This window comes from Dama dama, chromosome 17 (genome assembly GCF_033118175.1).
Source record: "Dama dama isolate Ldn47 chromosome 17, ASM3311817v1, whole genome shotgun sequence".
Lineage (NCBI taxonomy): Eukaryota > Metazoa > Chordata > Mammalia > Artiodactyla > Cervidae > Dama > Dama dama.
In genome coordinates this window covers 18,523,541-18,536,383 of record NC_083697.1, presented here as the reverse complement: position 1 = coordinate 18,536,383, position 12,843 = coordinate 18,523,541, and positions in this window count along the sequence as shown.

Sequence of the window (12,843 nt, the reverse complement as noted above, 5' to 3'; positions counted from 1 at the left end):
ATATTGTTGTGATCCATGCAGCCAAAGGCATTCACATAGTCAGTGAAGCAGAAGTAGATATTTTTCTGGAATTATCTTGCTTTTTCTATTATCCAGTGGATCTTGGCTCCTTAAGAAGCTCATTATATTATAATTTTCTATCTCCTAGCATAAATATATCCTTGGGTGTGGCAGTAGAACCCAAAAGTAGGTTGTGAAGATTTAATTGGTTTTCAAAAACATTCATTTCATTTCAGATCAGTTCAGTCTCTCAGTCGTATCCTACTCTTTACGACCCCATGAATTGCAGCACACCAGGCCTCCCTGCTCATCACCAACTACCAAAGTTTACTCAAACCCATGTCCATCAAGTCGGTGATGTCATACAACCATATCATCCTCTGTCGTCCCTTCTCCTCCTGCCCCCAATCCCTCCCAGCATCAGGGTCTTTTCCAATGAGTCAACTCTTCGCATGAGGTGGCCAAAGTACTGGAGTTTCAGTTTCAACATCAGTCCTTCCAATGAACACCCAGGACTGATCTCCTATAGGATGGACTGGTTCGATCTCCTTGCAGTCCGAGGGACTCTCAAGAGTCTTCTCCAACACCATAATTCAAAAGCATCAATTCTTCGGCACTCAGCTTTCTTCACAGTCCAACTCTCACATCCATATATGACCATTGGAAAAACCATAGCCTTGACCAGACCTTTGTTGGCAAAGTAATGTCTCTGCTTTTTAATATGCTGTCTAGGTTGGTCATAACTTTCCTTCCAAGGAGTAAGCGTCTTTTAATTTCATGGCTACAGTCACCATCTGCAGTGATTTTGGAGCCCAGAAAAATAAAGTCTGACACTGTTTCCACTGTTTCCCCATCTATCTGCCACGAAGTGATGGTACCAGATGCCATGATCTTAGTTTTCTGAATGTTGAGCTTTAAAGCCAACTTTTTCACTCTCCTCTTTCACTTCCATCAAGAGGCTTTTTAGTTCCTCTTCACTTTCCGCCATAAGGGTGGTATCATCTGCATATCTGAGGTTATTGATATTTCTCCCAGCAATCTTGATTCCAGCTTGTGCTTCTTCCAGCCCAGCGTTTCTCATGACGTACTCTGCATATAAGTTAAATAAGCAGGGTTACAATATACAGCCTTGACGTACTCCTTTTCCTATTTGGAACCAGTCTGTTGTTCCATGTCCAGTTCTAACTGTTGCTTCCTGACCTGCATACAGGTTTCTCAAGAGGCAGGTCAGGTGGTCTGGTATTCCCATCTCTTTCAGATTTTTCCACAGTTTATTGTGATCCACACAGTTGAAAACTTTGGCGTAGTCAATAAAGCAGAAATAAATGTTTTTCTGGAACTCTCTTGCTTTTTCGATGATCCAGCAGATGTTGGCAATTTGATCTCTGGTTCCTCTGCCTTTTCTAAAACCAGCTTGAACATCTGGAAGTTCATGGTTCACGTATTGCTGAAGGCTGGCTTGGAGCATTTTGAGCATTACTTTGCTAGTGTGTGAGATGAGTGCAATTGTGCGGTAGTTTGAGCATTCTTTGGGATTGCCTTTCTTAGGGATTGGAATGAAAACGGACCTTTTCCAGTCCTGTGGCCACTGCTGAGTTTTCCAAATTTGCTGGCATATTGAGTGCAGCACTTTCATAGCATTCGAAAATATTCAAAAACATTGGTGCAGCTTAATTATTTACTAATAAGGACCTCCCAGCTTAAATATACATTAATCTGAACTTCTGTGCTGTGCTTAGTCACTCACTGGTGTATGACTCTTTGCGACCCCGTGGACATAGCCCGCCAGGCTCCTCTCTCCATAGAATTCTCCAGGCAAGAACACTGGAGTGGGATGCCATGCCCTTCTCCAGGGGATATTCATGACCTAGAGATCAAACACAGGTCTCCTGGTTTGTATGCAGATTCTTTACCTTCTGAGCCACCTCTGGTCTGGCAAATTTTAAGGTTACAGTTTACTAAGGACCATAGTTTGGCAAAAATTTTTCATTTAAAAGTTGTGTATTGTTTGTCTTCTTAACCTCTTTGCAATGCCTCTTTGAAAACTATAGGAAAAAAACACTAAGTATCTAATATAAATAAAATTTATAAACAAACATTGGAACTAAATGCTAGATTCAAGTGTGAACTGGTAGAAGAATGTGTTGTGGTTGGCATCATCCTGGGTCCTCTGAGATCTGGTACCTTAAGGAGTACTAATCAATATTTTCCCTATCTCTAAAGAAGATGGGAAAATTTTCTTGGGCAAAACAGCATGATTCGAGATATGGGTCCATAAAGAACATTTGACTCTAATGGCTCACAAACTGGACTTTGTCTAAACAAGTCTATATATCACAACTACTGTATCTTTTCTGGCTTTCTGCATGCCATTCCCCTCCTTTCGCTGTAGTTCAAAGTGGGTCTCGAGAGTTTTCTGAATTAACTCACTCTTCTCCCTTCACTACCACCTCTCACTGTTTGCTTGGTTGTGCAGTTAAAATTACTTTTGGAAAAGTATTCAATGATTACAATGTTATTTGACTATATAATTATCACTTATACTTAAAATGGCTAGTGTCAGAAATGTCTCAAATTGTGCTACACATAATTGCAAATTGCACACTTGTTACCTGTGAATCTTCTAGTCATTTCATGCTGAATATCATGATCCATATACAAGATTTTATGTTTGCTACAACAACATCTCAGTGCACCAAGTGCATTAAAAATAAAACTCCAGTTCTGCTAAAATGATTTTTTAATCTGATAAATGGATAGATTATTTTACGAAAAAAATTCAAATTTAAAGTTCTGTAAAGTAGAATTTTACTTAGGTAGCCAGGAGGCTAAATATCTTAAAAAGTCAAAAGTCAGAAAATCTAATTAAAATAAAGAACTAGCTTGTAAAAGATGAAAAGTTTGCCAGCCTTTTATTCTCACTTATTTTTAATTGATTGATTAATATTAATCTTGATTCACCCACTCATTATGAATGTTTACAGGTATTAAATTATGACACTACCTCTAAAATTTATGTTTAAGAAAATAAAAAATGTGTAAAACAGGTAGCATAAGTATAATATAAAAATTATGATATACAGCTGTGTTATGTGTATAGACTGATTTAAATTATATTGACAAAAAAATGCCCTGTGTATAGATAAATAACTGGAAGAAAATAACCAGAAGTTATGAGTGATTCTTTATGATTGGTGTGTCTATATTTATTATTATTCATTTTACTTTCTTTTATCTTTTAAATTTTTAAAATATATAATATAGGTTATCGATCATATAGCATACTGAAATACATAAATATTCCAGTATTTATGATATATGCAGTCATAAATGTGTACAAATTATGTATCTATATTTATATCTTTATACAGTCAAATAGAAGCAATTTCTCAGTGTAGCAAAGCATTTCTAAAATATTCTGAATTATCAACTGCAACTTTTCTGTCATTCAAAGTGGTATTAAAGTTATTCATTAAATGTAAATGGAAATTGTTATTGTACAAAAATCACTTAGATTTCCCAGAGCTGCACAAAAGGGATAATTAGATGAGTCTGGTATGAAGTAATAATTTTATTAATACTTATGAATAAATAATGTTAATTTGAATTTTTGTTACAAATTTTTGAAAATGTTTCAACATATCCAGAAAATATATTTGCATGAGTAATATTAATATGCATACATAATTGTTAAATAACACATTAAACTGAGTAACAAGCTGTTAATGTAGAATCAGGCTGAGTTACTTTAGGCAAATTGGGTAAGAAATTTTGAAAGATTTGAAAGACTGAGAAAGAAGTTTTGAAAGAAGCATGTGAAGTAAAAATACATAGGCAAAAATTCTCAAAGGGAAACATTTTTGACATAGAAAATATTATATATTTTACCAAAATGAATTTTTCAAATGCTCTGTTAAATTACACATTAGATGAGTTGCATTTAATTAAACAACTTTAGTTGTATTCCTAGAGCCTGATTTGAGCAAGATCTTAAAGAATTGATTGGGGTTTAGGTAGATTAGTGGAAAAAGATTTCAGTAGAAGAGAAGCATAGTATGTATCAGGTAATTGGGACATTACTAACAAGCTGCATTATCTAGTAAGTTAATGAGAAGAAATATATGTAGAATCCTAACAGTGAGGAGCTGGAAATATCACTGTACAAAACTCCAAAATTGATTTTCTGCTATGGAGAGTAATGTGCCCAATATTCATCCATTTATGACATATGGATCTTACAACCCATTGGGAAAAAACACACATTGATTATTGAGCAATTATTACCTATTGGGCTTGTTTCTATACCCTCAACAGTGAGCAAAACAAACAAAAAGAAAAAACAGTGCCTGCTTCATAGATCTTATAGTCTATGTTAAACATGATATTTCAATTAGGACAAAAGTTTTGGGGGAAGGGTAGTGATGGGAAAGTAGGATTTAATTTATAAGGCAGATCAGGAAGTGGGATAAAGACAAAGGCTTTTATTAGTTTATGATAATCTGAAGGACTGAGTTCATATGGATAGACAGGTAACCTTGTGTGATACCTGGACATTATTATGTATCTCTGGGGAATATATGAAATGACCATGGTTGATATGAGAAGGAGTACGGCAAGGCTGTATATTGTCACCATGCTTATTTAACTTATATGCAGAGTACATCATGAGAAATGCTGGGCTGGGTGAAGCACAACCTGGAATCAAGATTGCTGGGAGAAATTTCAACAACCTCAGACAAGCAGATGACACCACCCTTATGGCAGAAAGTGAAGAACTAAAAAGCCTCTTGGTGAAAGTGAAAGAGGAGAGTAAAAAGTTGGCTTAAAGCTCAACATTCTGAAAACAAAGATCATGGCATCCAGTCCCATCACTTCATGGCAAATAAATGGAGAAACAGTGGAAACAGTGGCAGACTTTATTTTGGGGGGCTCCAAAATTACTGCAGATGGTGACTGCAGCTATGACATTAAAAGACACTTACACCTTGGAAAGAAAGTTATGACCAACCTAGACAGCATATTAAAAAGCAGAGACATTACTTTCCCAACAAAGGTCCATCTTGTCAAGGCTATGGTTTTTCCAGTGGTCACGTATAGATGTGAGAGTTGGACTATAAAGAAAGCTGAGCGCCGAAGAATTGATGCTTTTGAAATGTGGCGTTGGAGAAGACTCTTGAGAGTCCCTTGGACCGCAAGGAAATCCAACCAGTCCATCCTAAAGGAAATCAGTCTTGAGTGTTCATTGGAAGGACTGATGCTGAAACTGAAACTTCAGTACTTTGGCCACCTGATGGGAAGGACTGACTCATTGGAAAAGACCCTGATGCTGGGAAAGATTGAAGGCAGGAGGAGAAGGGCATGACAGAGGATGAGTTGGTTGGATGGCATCACTGACTCAATGGACATGAGTTTGAGTAAACTCTGGGAGTTGGTGATGGACAGGGAGTCCTGGCGTGCTGCAGTCCATGGGGTCGCAAAGAGTCGGATATGACTGAGCAACTGAACTGACTGAACTGAACTGATATAAGAAGAAACTGAATGCAGAATTAAGAAACTGGAGAAGCTAGGTGATGCAAAAAGAAATCTTTACTACTTATGCATAAATATGGTATAAATATGCTGATGTTTCTTGATGTTTTTAAAGTATATGAAATTTGCGTGCATTCTCAGCTGCTTCAATTGTGTCTGACTCTTTGAGACACTATGGACTGTAGCCTGCCAGGCTCTTCTGTCCATGGATTCTCTAGGCAAGAATACTGGGGTGAATTGTCATGCCCTCCTCCAGGGTATCTTCCCGACCCAGGGTTTGACCTGGAGCCTCCTGCCTCTCTTGCATTGCAGGATAATTCTTTCAACTGCCACGCCACTGGGGAAGCCCATAAGAAATTTGATAAAAACAAAAACAAAACTTAATTTGGGCTTCTCATTTCAGGATAGGACCTCATCTGTGACATGTTGAATACCGTTACTTCCAATCCATGCTTGGTTCCCTTAAGGAACTGAGACTACAGAAGCCAAATTCCCTGGATATCATTACACTTCAAAACTCCTGGTAAGGTTTGCTCAGAATCTTTTAAAAAATTATTTATTTAATTTAATTGGAAGATTATTACTTTACAATATTGTGATGGTTTTTGCCATATATCAATATGAATTGGCCATAGGTATACATGTGTCCGCCCCCACCATCTGGAATCCCCCTCCCACCTCCCTATCCTTCCAGGTTGTCACCTAGCACTGATTTTGAGATTTGCTCAGAGTTTATCCTTTGTTGTTATAGCAGAGAACTGTAACCTCTGTAAGAAGAAGATGTCAAAATTCTCATTTCCACTAAGCCTCATCTCAGCGCTCTGTAGGACCTTGACAAAATATCAGAGAAATTACCTCACACTGACAGTTTACTACAACCTTTAGTAACTTTCTCAGCAGGTATCACTTGCTTCCTTGTCCAGTGGCCCACCATTAAATGGAGCTCTATCTGCATTTCACTGGTCTGTTATCTGTTTACAACACTTATTTCACTGCCTTGTGAATTACATATAGTACTGTAGATTAAAAAAAAAAATTTACATAGGTCTCTTCTTTCTCAGTTTTCACATTTCAATATGGAATCTTTACATTTACATACCATTTAAATAAATTATGTCTTTTCCTTTAAAAATTCAAATACCAGATGCACAGAGAGAGGTAATGGTCTGTGGTGAGGAGCAGAAGGAGGCCAACAGAAAGCATGAAGTCTAGTCATGGCATTTATCCCATTCATGCTGCTATGATGTCTATGACCCAGTCACGCTCTTCAAATGCTCTCTCCATTATCCATTATGGTGTTGCCTTAGCTTACTGCCAGCCTCTCAGGTAGAGAGGGTTCAGCTGCTCTCCGGTAACATGTAAGCCTCAGGACTGAGGAGACTCAAAGTGTGGACATCAGTTTCTCTCTGCCCAAGACACCATGCTTTGCTATTCCTAATTTATTGTGACTGTGCCATGAGAAATTTCTTGTTAGACTACTGGCCCTCAGAATTCTGAATAAGAAATGGCTATTTGATCCAAATTTAGCTGAGAATTAAGGTGGTTCTAAGTGATTCCCACCCCTCACCATTCCAGAAACACAACCAGGGGCAGTGGGAGAATTCACAGGCGCCCCCACCAAGAGTGAACTATCCCCCAAATCTCCGTCAACTCTTTTTCCTTCTCTTGTCTTGGAGAATCTTGCATGCATACATGATTCACTTATGAGAAGACTCTTACTAAGTCTACTGGATGGTACTCCAAAATCTTTTCATCTTACATCTGATGCTAATGCTTTTCAATTTACACACATTTGGGGGCAAGAGCAATCTCATGTCTTTCAGTTCAAATGAGAACTGACAAAATCTTCCCATGATCCTCTAGCCAAACCACTGTCTTCTTTATTATTTTTCTTTTCCTGCCAAGTTGGGGGAAAAAAAAAAAAAAAAAAGAGTATGGCATCCTCAGTGTCTTGTCTCCCCTACCATTCTTACCATCTACTGTCAAAGGTGTCATTGTGATGCTGACTGTGACAGGTCAGGTCATTTCTTTATCCTAAAGCATAGACTTCCCATTGCTTGCAGAATAGTACTTAGTCTCATCATTTAAAAATTCAAAATCCTAAATGATCTGACTCAAATTTGACTTCCCAACTCTACATTCTACCACTCTCTTTAATTTCTGTGCTCTTGGCAAGTTTGAATTCATTAATATTTCCATATATGTTATTTTTACATCCATTCCTCCATGCCTTATTAAATATAGAAGTTTCTTTATGGTACTATTTTAGCATGTTTGAATTCTAATGAATTTTCAGGGTTAAATTAAAAATTTTCCCCAAAATGCCAACACACACACGCAGAGGGAAACTTTTTTTTTATCAAAACTGTCAAAATCCTTTCCTTATACTTCTCTAAGGCATTTATTCCATATCTCATATTACATCTATTTAAGACAAAGTCAACTCTTTTTATTTTCACCTGCAAGATTTATTGTTTTTGGAACTTTTGATTCCATAGTCTCTGATATTTCATCTGCTCTCTTTATTGTTCTATGCAAGAGTCTGGGAACTGCTGAGAAAATTGCCTGGTTATATTTTCTTCTTTTTTTACCCGACACCTCATTTTTATTTTAAAAAGAATAATTGACACAAATGCTAATAGAATTACTCTTTGTGACCCCATAGACTGCAGCATGCCAGGCCTCCCTGTCCATCACCAACTCCCAGAGTTTACCCAAACTCATGTCCATCGAGTTTGTGATGCCATCCAACCATCTCATCCTCTGTCATCCCCTTCTTCTCCCACCTTCAATCTTTCCCAGCAACAGGGTCTTTTCAAGTGAGTCGGTTCTTCGCACCAGGTGGCCAAAGTACTGGAGTTTCAGCTTCAACATCAGTCCTTCCAATGAATTTTCAGGACTGGTCTCCTTTAGGATGGACTGGTTGGATCTCCTTGCAGTCCAAGGGACTCTCAAGAGTCTTCTCCAATGCCACAGTTCAAAAGCATCAATTCTTCGGTGCTCAGCTTTCTTTATAGTTTAACCCTCACATCCATACATGACTACTGGAAAAACCATAGCCTTGACAAGATGGACCTTTGTTGGCAAAGTAGTAAGACCAAGTCAACTCTTGTACTAGACTACACTTTAAGTTTGTTAAATTCAAACAATTTTTCACTAATGCATCCCTAAAAAAATGAGTAATACTGTGTGAAATGTAAAATAGTCAATACATTTATAATAAATGATTAGTTTGTATTTGAATTATTTTCTTAGTATTATTTTGGTATTGCATCACAAGGAGAAGATTTTGGTGAGGTTTTATTTTATCTAAATCAGTTATAGCATATCATTGTATGTGTGTGCACACAGACATACCATTGTAAAACATTTGAATGATTTTGGCTCTAAGTAATAGCAAGCTAGGCAGTTATGTTCTAGTTTTTGGAAACTTTAGACAGTAATAGGAAAAATAAAAGGCTACTTTTTGTTTTAGTAGTTAATTTATTTTGGCTTTTAGAGGCAAAGACAAACTTCACCTTTTTATCTCCATCAATCTTTTTTGACCATCCTCACCATATGCTGCATTTATTTAATTTTATTACCTAGCAAGAGTGTTCAGCATTGTCAATCAGTCCCTCAGTATGATATGAAATAAACACGCATGTCATCTTTAGGACATCTCCTTTCTAGTATGGTTTCAGTTTATTAAAGCCTTTTATTCACTTGTGAAATTGTAATGAACCAGATTTTCACACTCTTTACTAGAATTGGCCCATGGAGCTTAAAAAATTAAGTTGAGCAAGGTGAAAATAAAATTTAGTGTTATGTATGATATTTTAAGTCCTTAAACTGAATGTGTAATATGAACTCCATGAAGTTAAAGGGTGATTTGCAGAATTAAAGAAGTGAGGGGAAAAGGTCCTGGTATGTAAAAGGAATAAAGTCTACATAGAAGGGACTAGGTAGATTAAACTGTGAAGATAGGGAAAATAATAGAATTGGTTTGGTGTTAGTAAAATAACTTAAAAGGTAACATAATAATCAAGACTCCTAGGAGACAGTGAAAGAAAGCAAACAAATCAATGAAGAATGTTAACAGAAAGACCCCTCGTGGGAAAAAGAAAGAAAAATGCAATATTCCACATCGTTCATACAGATCCGAAAAAATACTGAAGTTTTAGGACTCTGAGGTTTAATTTCCTAACTTTTGTTTTTTTTCAGTAAATATTAGAATTACTGTTTACCTGAGTCATCTAGAAATATAATTTTATCAGCAAAGAAGGGGATATAATGAACCTAAGTGTTTTTCTTAAAGATTTTTTTTTACCAGATCTAAGCTCTCAAAAATCTGTATCATGAAACAAAGGTAAGAAAAGCAGAAGCTGAAGGAGCCATCCAACTTATGCTTCTCTTTGAAAGCTTTAAAAATAACAGTTTGTTTTAATTTTATAACTGCTGTTTGCCTCACAGTACTCTATCTGTATTTAGATTCAAAATACAGAAACACTTTTTAAGGACTGTTCATGAAATTTAATGATAATCTACTACCTTTATTATTTATCTTTGTGAGACCTGCTGAATTTTTCTAACTTTTTTTTTTTTCATGGAAAGGATGACAAGGAAGGTCACTTTACCATATTGAACAGATGGATGCAAATAATTGAGCAATATTGAATGCTTTAGCTACTGGCTACCCTAGCAAAGTAGATTTAATATTTCTCTAGGGCTTAAAGGGCATCATGTTGTTTCATTGCTTTTTTTTCTGGAAATTAAACTTTTCAAATTTTTAAAGAAAGAAATCAGAGTAGACATTGGGGAAAAATGTATTGAAAAAAGATAAGGCATGTTTACTGCTCTACTGTAAGGCCCTCAGTGAAGATCTCTTGATTTTTGGGTTTGATTATATCCAATTTAACTTAATGCTATCAAATTATGTTTCAGTAATTTGGGTATTGGGCTTCACCAGTGACTCAGTGGTAAAGAATCTGCCTACAATTCAAGAAACCCAGTTTCAATCCTGGGTCGGAACGATCCCCTGGAAGAGGAAAGGGCAACCCACTTCAGTATTTCTACTGAGAAAGCCCCAAGGACAGAGAAGCCTGAAGGGCTAGAGTCTATAGGGTCACAAATAGTTAAATATGACTAAGCAATGGAGTGACAACAAGGAATTCACATAACTCCTCTACATCATAATTTCCTAGGATAATTATTAAAACATAATATTTTTTAAAGTACTCATATCTTTTCTTGTCAGAAGTCTTTTCTGAAAGTTAGGCTTATCTTGCCAAGTTACACCCAAAGCAGACTGACTGAGAAGGCAGCATGATTTACACTACTATTACTCTGAATAAATAGTTTGTCTTATCAGTAATACTAAGGTCACAATTTTTAGGCACTTATGGCTTTCCTTGAAATCAGGTTGAATATATTCTTTGTAGCCAAAGATGGAGAAGCTCTATACAGTCAGCAAAAACAAGACCTGGAGCTGACTGTGGCTCCGATCATGAACTCCTTATTGCAAAATTCAGACTTAAATTGAAGAAAGTAGGAAAAAATCACTAGACCATTCAGGAACAACCTAAGTCAAACCCCTTACAATTGTATAGTGGAAGTGACTGTAGAATAGATTCAAGGAATTAGATGTGATTGACAGAGTGCCTGAAGAACTATGGATGGAAGCTCGTGACATTGTACAGGAGGCAGTGATCAAGACTATACCCAAGAAAAAGAAATGCAACAAGGTAAAATGGTTGTCTGAGGAGACCTCACAAATAGCTGAGAAAAGAAAAGAAGCTAAAGGCAAAGGAGAAAAGGAAAGGTATACCCATCTGAATGCAGAGTTCCAAAGAATAACAAGGAGAGAGAAGAAAGCCTTCTTCAGTGATCAATGCGAAGAAATAGAGGAAAATAATAGAATGGGAAAGACTAGAGATCTATTCAAGAAAAATTAGAGATACCATGGGAACATTTCATGCAAAGATGAGCACAATAAAGGACAGACATGCTTTGGACTTAACAGAAGCAGAAGAGATTAAGAAGAGGTGGCAAGAATACACAGAAGAACTATACAAAAATGATCTTCATGACCCAGATACCCACGATGGTGTGATCACTCACGTAGAGCCAAACATCCTGGAATGCAAAGTCAAGTGGGCCTTAGGAAGCATCACTACAAACAAAGCTAGTGGAGGTGATGGAATTCCAGTTGAGCTATTTCAAATCCTAAAAGATGATGCTGTGAAAGTGCTGCACTCAATATGCCAGCAAATTTGGAAAACTCAGCAGTGGCCACAGGACTGGAAGCAGTCAGCTTTCATTCCAATCCCAAAGAAAGGCAATGCCAAAGAATGTTCAAACTATCGCACAATTGCACTCATCTCACACACTAGCAAAGCAATGCTCAAAATTCTCCAAGCAAGGGTTCAACAGTACATGAACTGAGAAGTTCCAGATGTTGAAGCTGGATTTAGAAAAGGCAGAGGAACCAGAGATCAAATTACCAACATCTGTTGGATTATCAAAAAAGCAAGATTGTTCCAGAAAAATATTTACTTCTGTTTTATTGACTACACCAAAGCCTTTAACTCTGTGGATCACAGCAAACTGTGGAAAATTCTTCAAGAGATGGGGATACCAGACCACATTACCTGCCTCCTGAGAAATCTGTATGCAGATCAAGAAGCAACAGTTAGAACTGCGCATGGAAGAAGGACTGGTTCCAAATTGGGAAAGGAGTATGTCAAGGCTGTATATTGTCATCGTGCTTATTTAACTTATATGCAGAGTATATGATGCAAAATGCTGGGCTGGATAAAACACAAGTTGGAATCAAGATTGCTGGGAGAAATAACAATAATCTCAGATATGCAGATGACACCACCCATATGGCATAAAGTAAAGAAGATCTAAACAGCTTCGTGATAAAAGTGAAAGAGGAGAGTGAAAAAGTTGACTTAAAACTCAACATTCAAAAAATTAAGATCGTGGCATCTTGTCCCATCACTTCATGGCAAATAGATGGGGAAACAATGGAAACCATGACAGACTTTATTTTTTTAGGCTCCAAAATCACTACAGATGGTGACTGCAGCATGAAATTAAAAGATGCTTGCTCCTTGGAAGAAAAGATATGACCAACCTAGACAGCATATTAAAAAGCAGAGACATTACTTTGCAGGCAAAGGCCCATCTAGTCAAAGCTATGGTTTTTAGTAGTTGTGTATGAATGTGATAGTTGGACCATAAAGAGGGCTGAGTGCCAAAGAATTGATGCTTTTGAACTGTGAAGTTGGAGAAGACTCTTGAGAGTCCCTTGGACAGCAAGGAAATCAA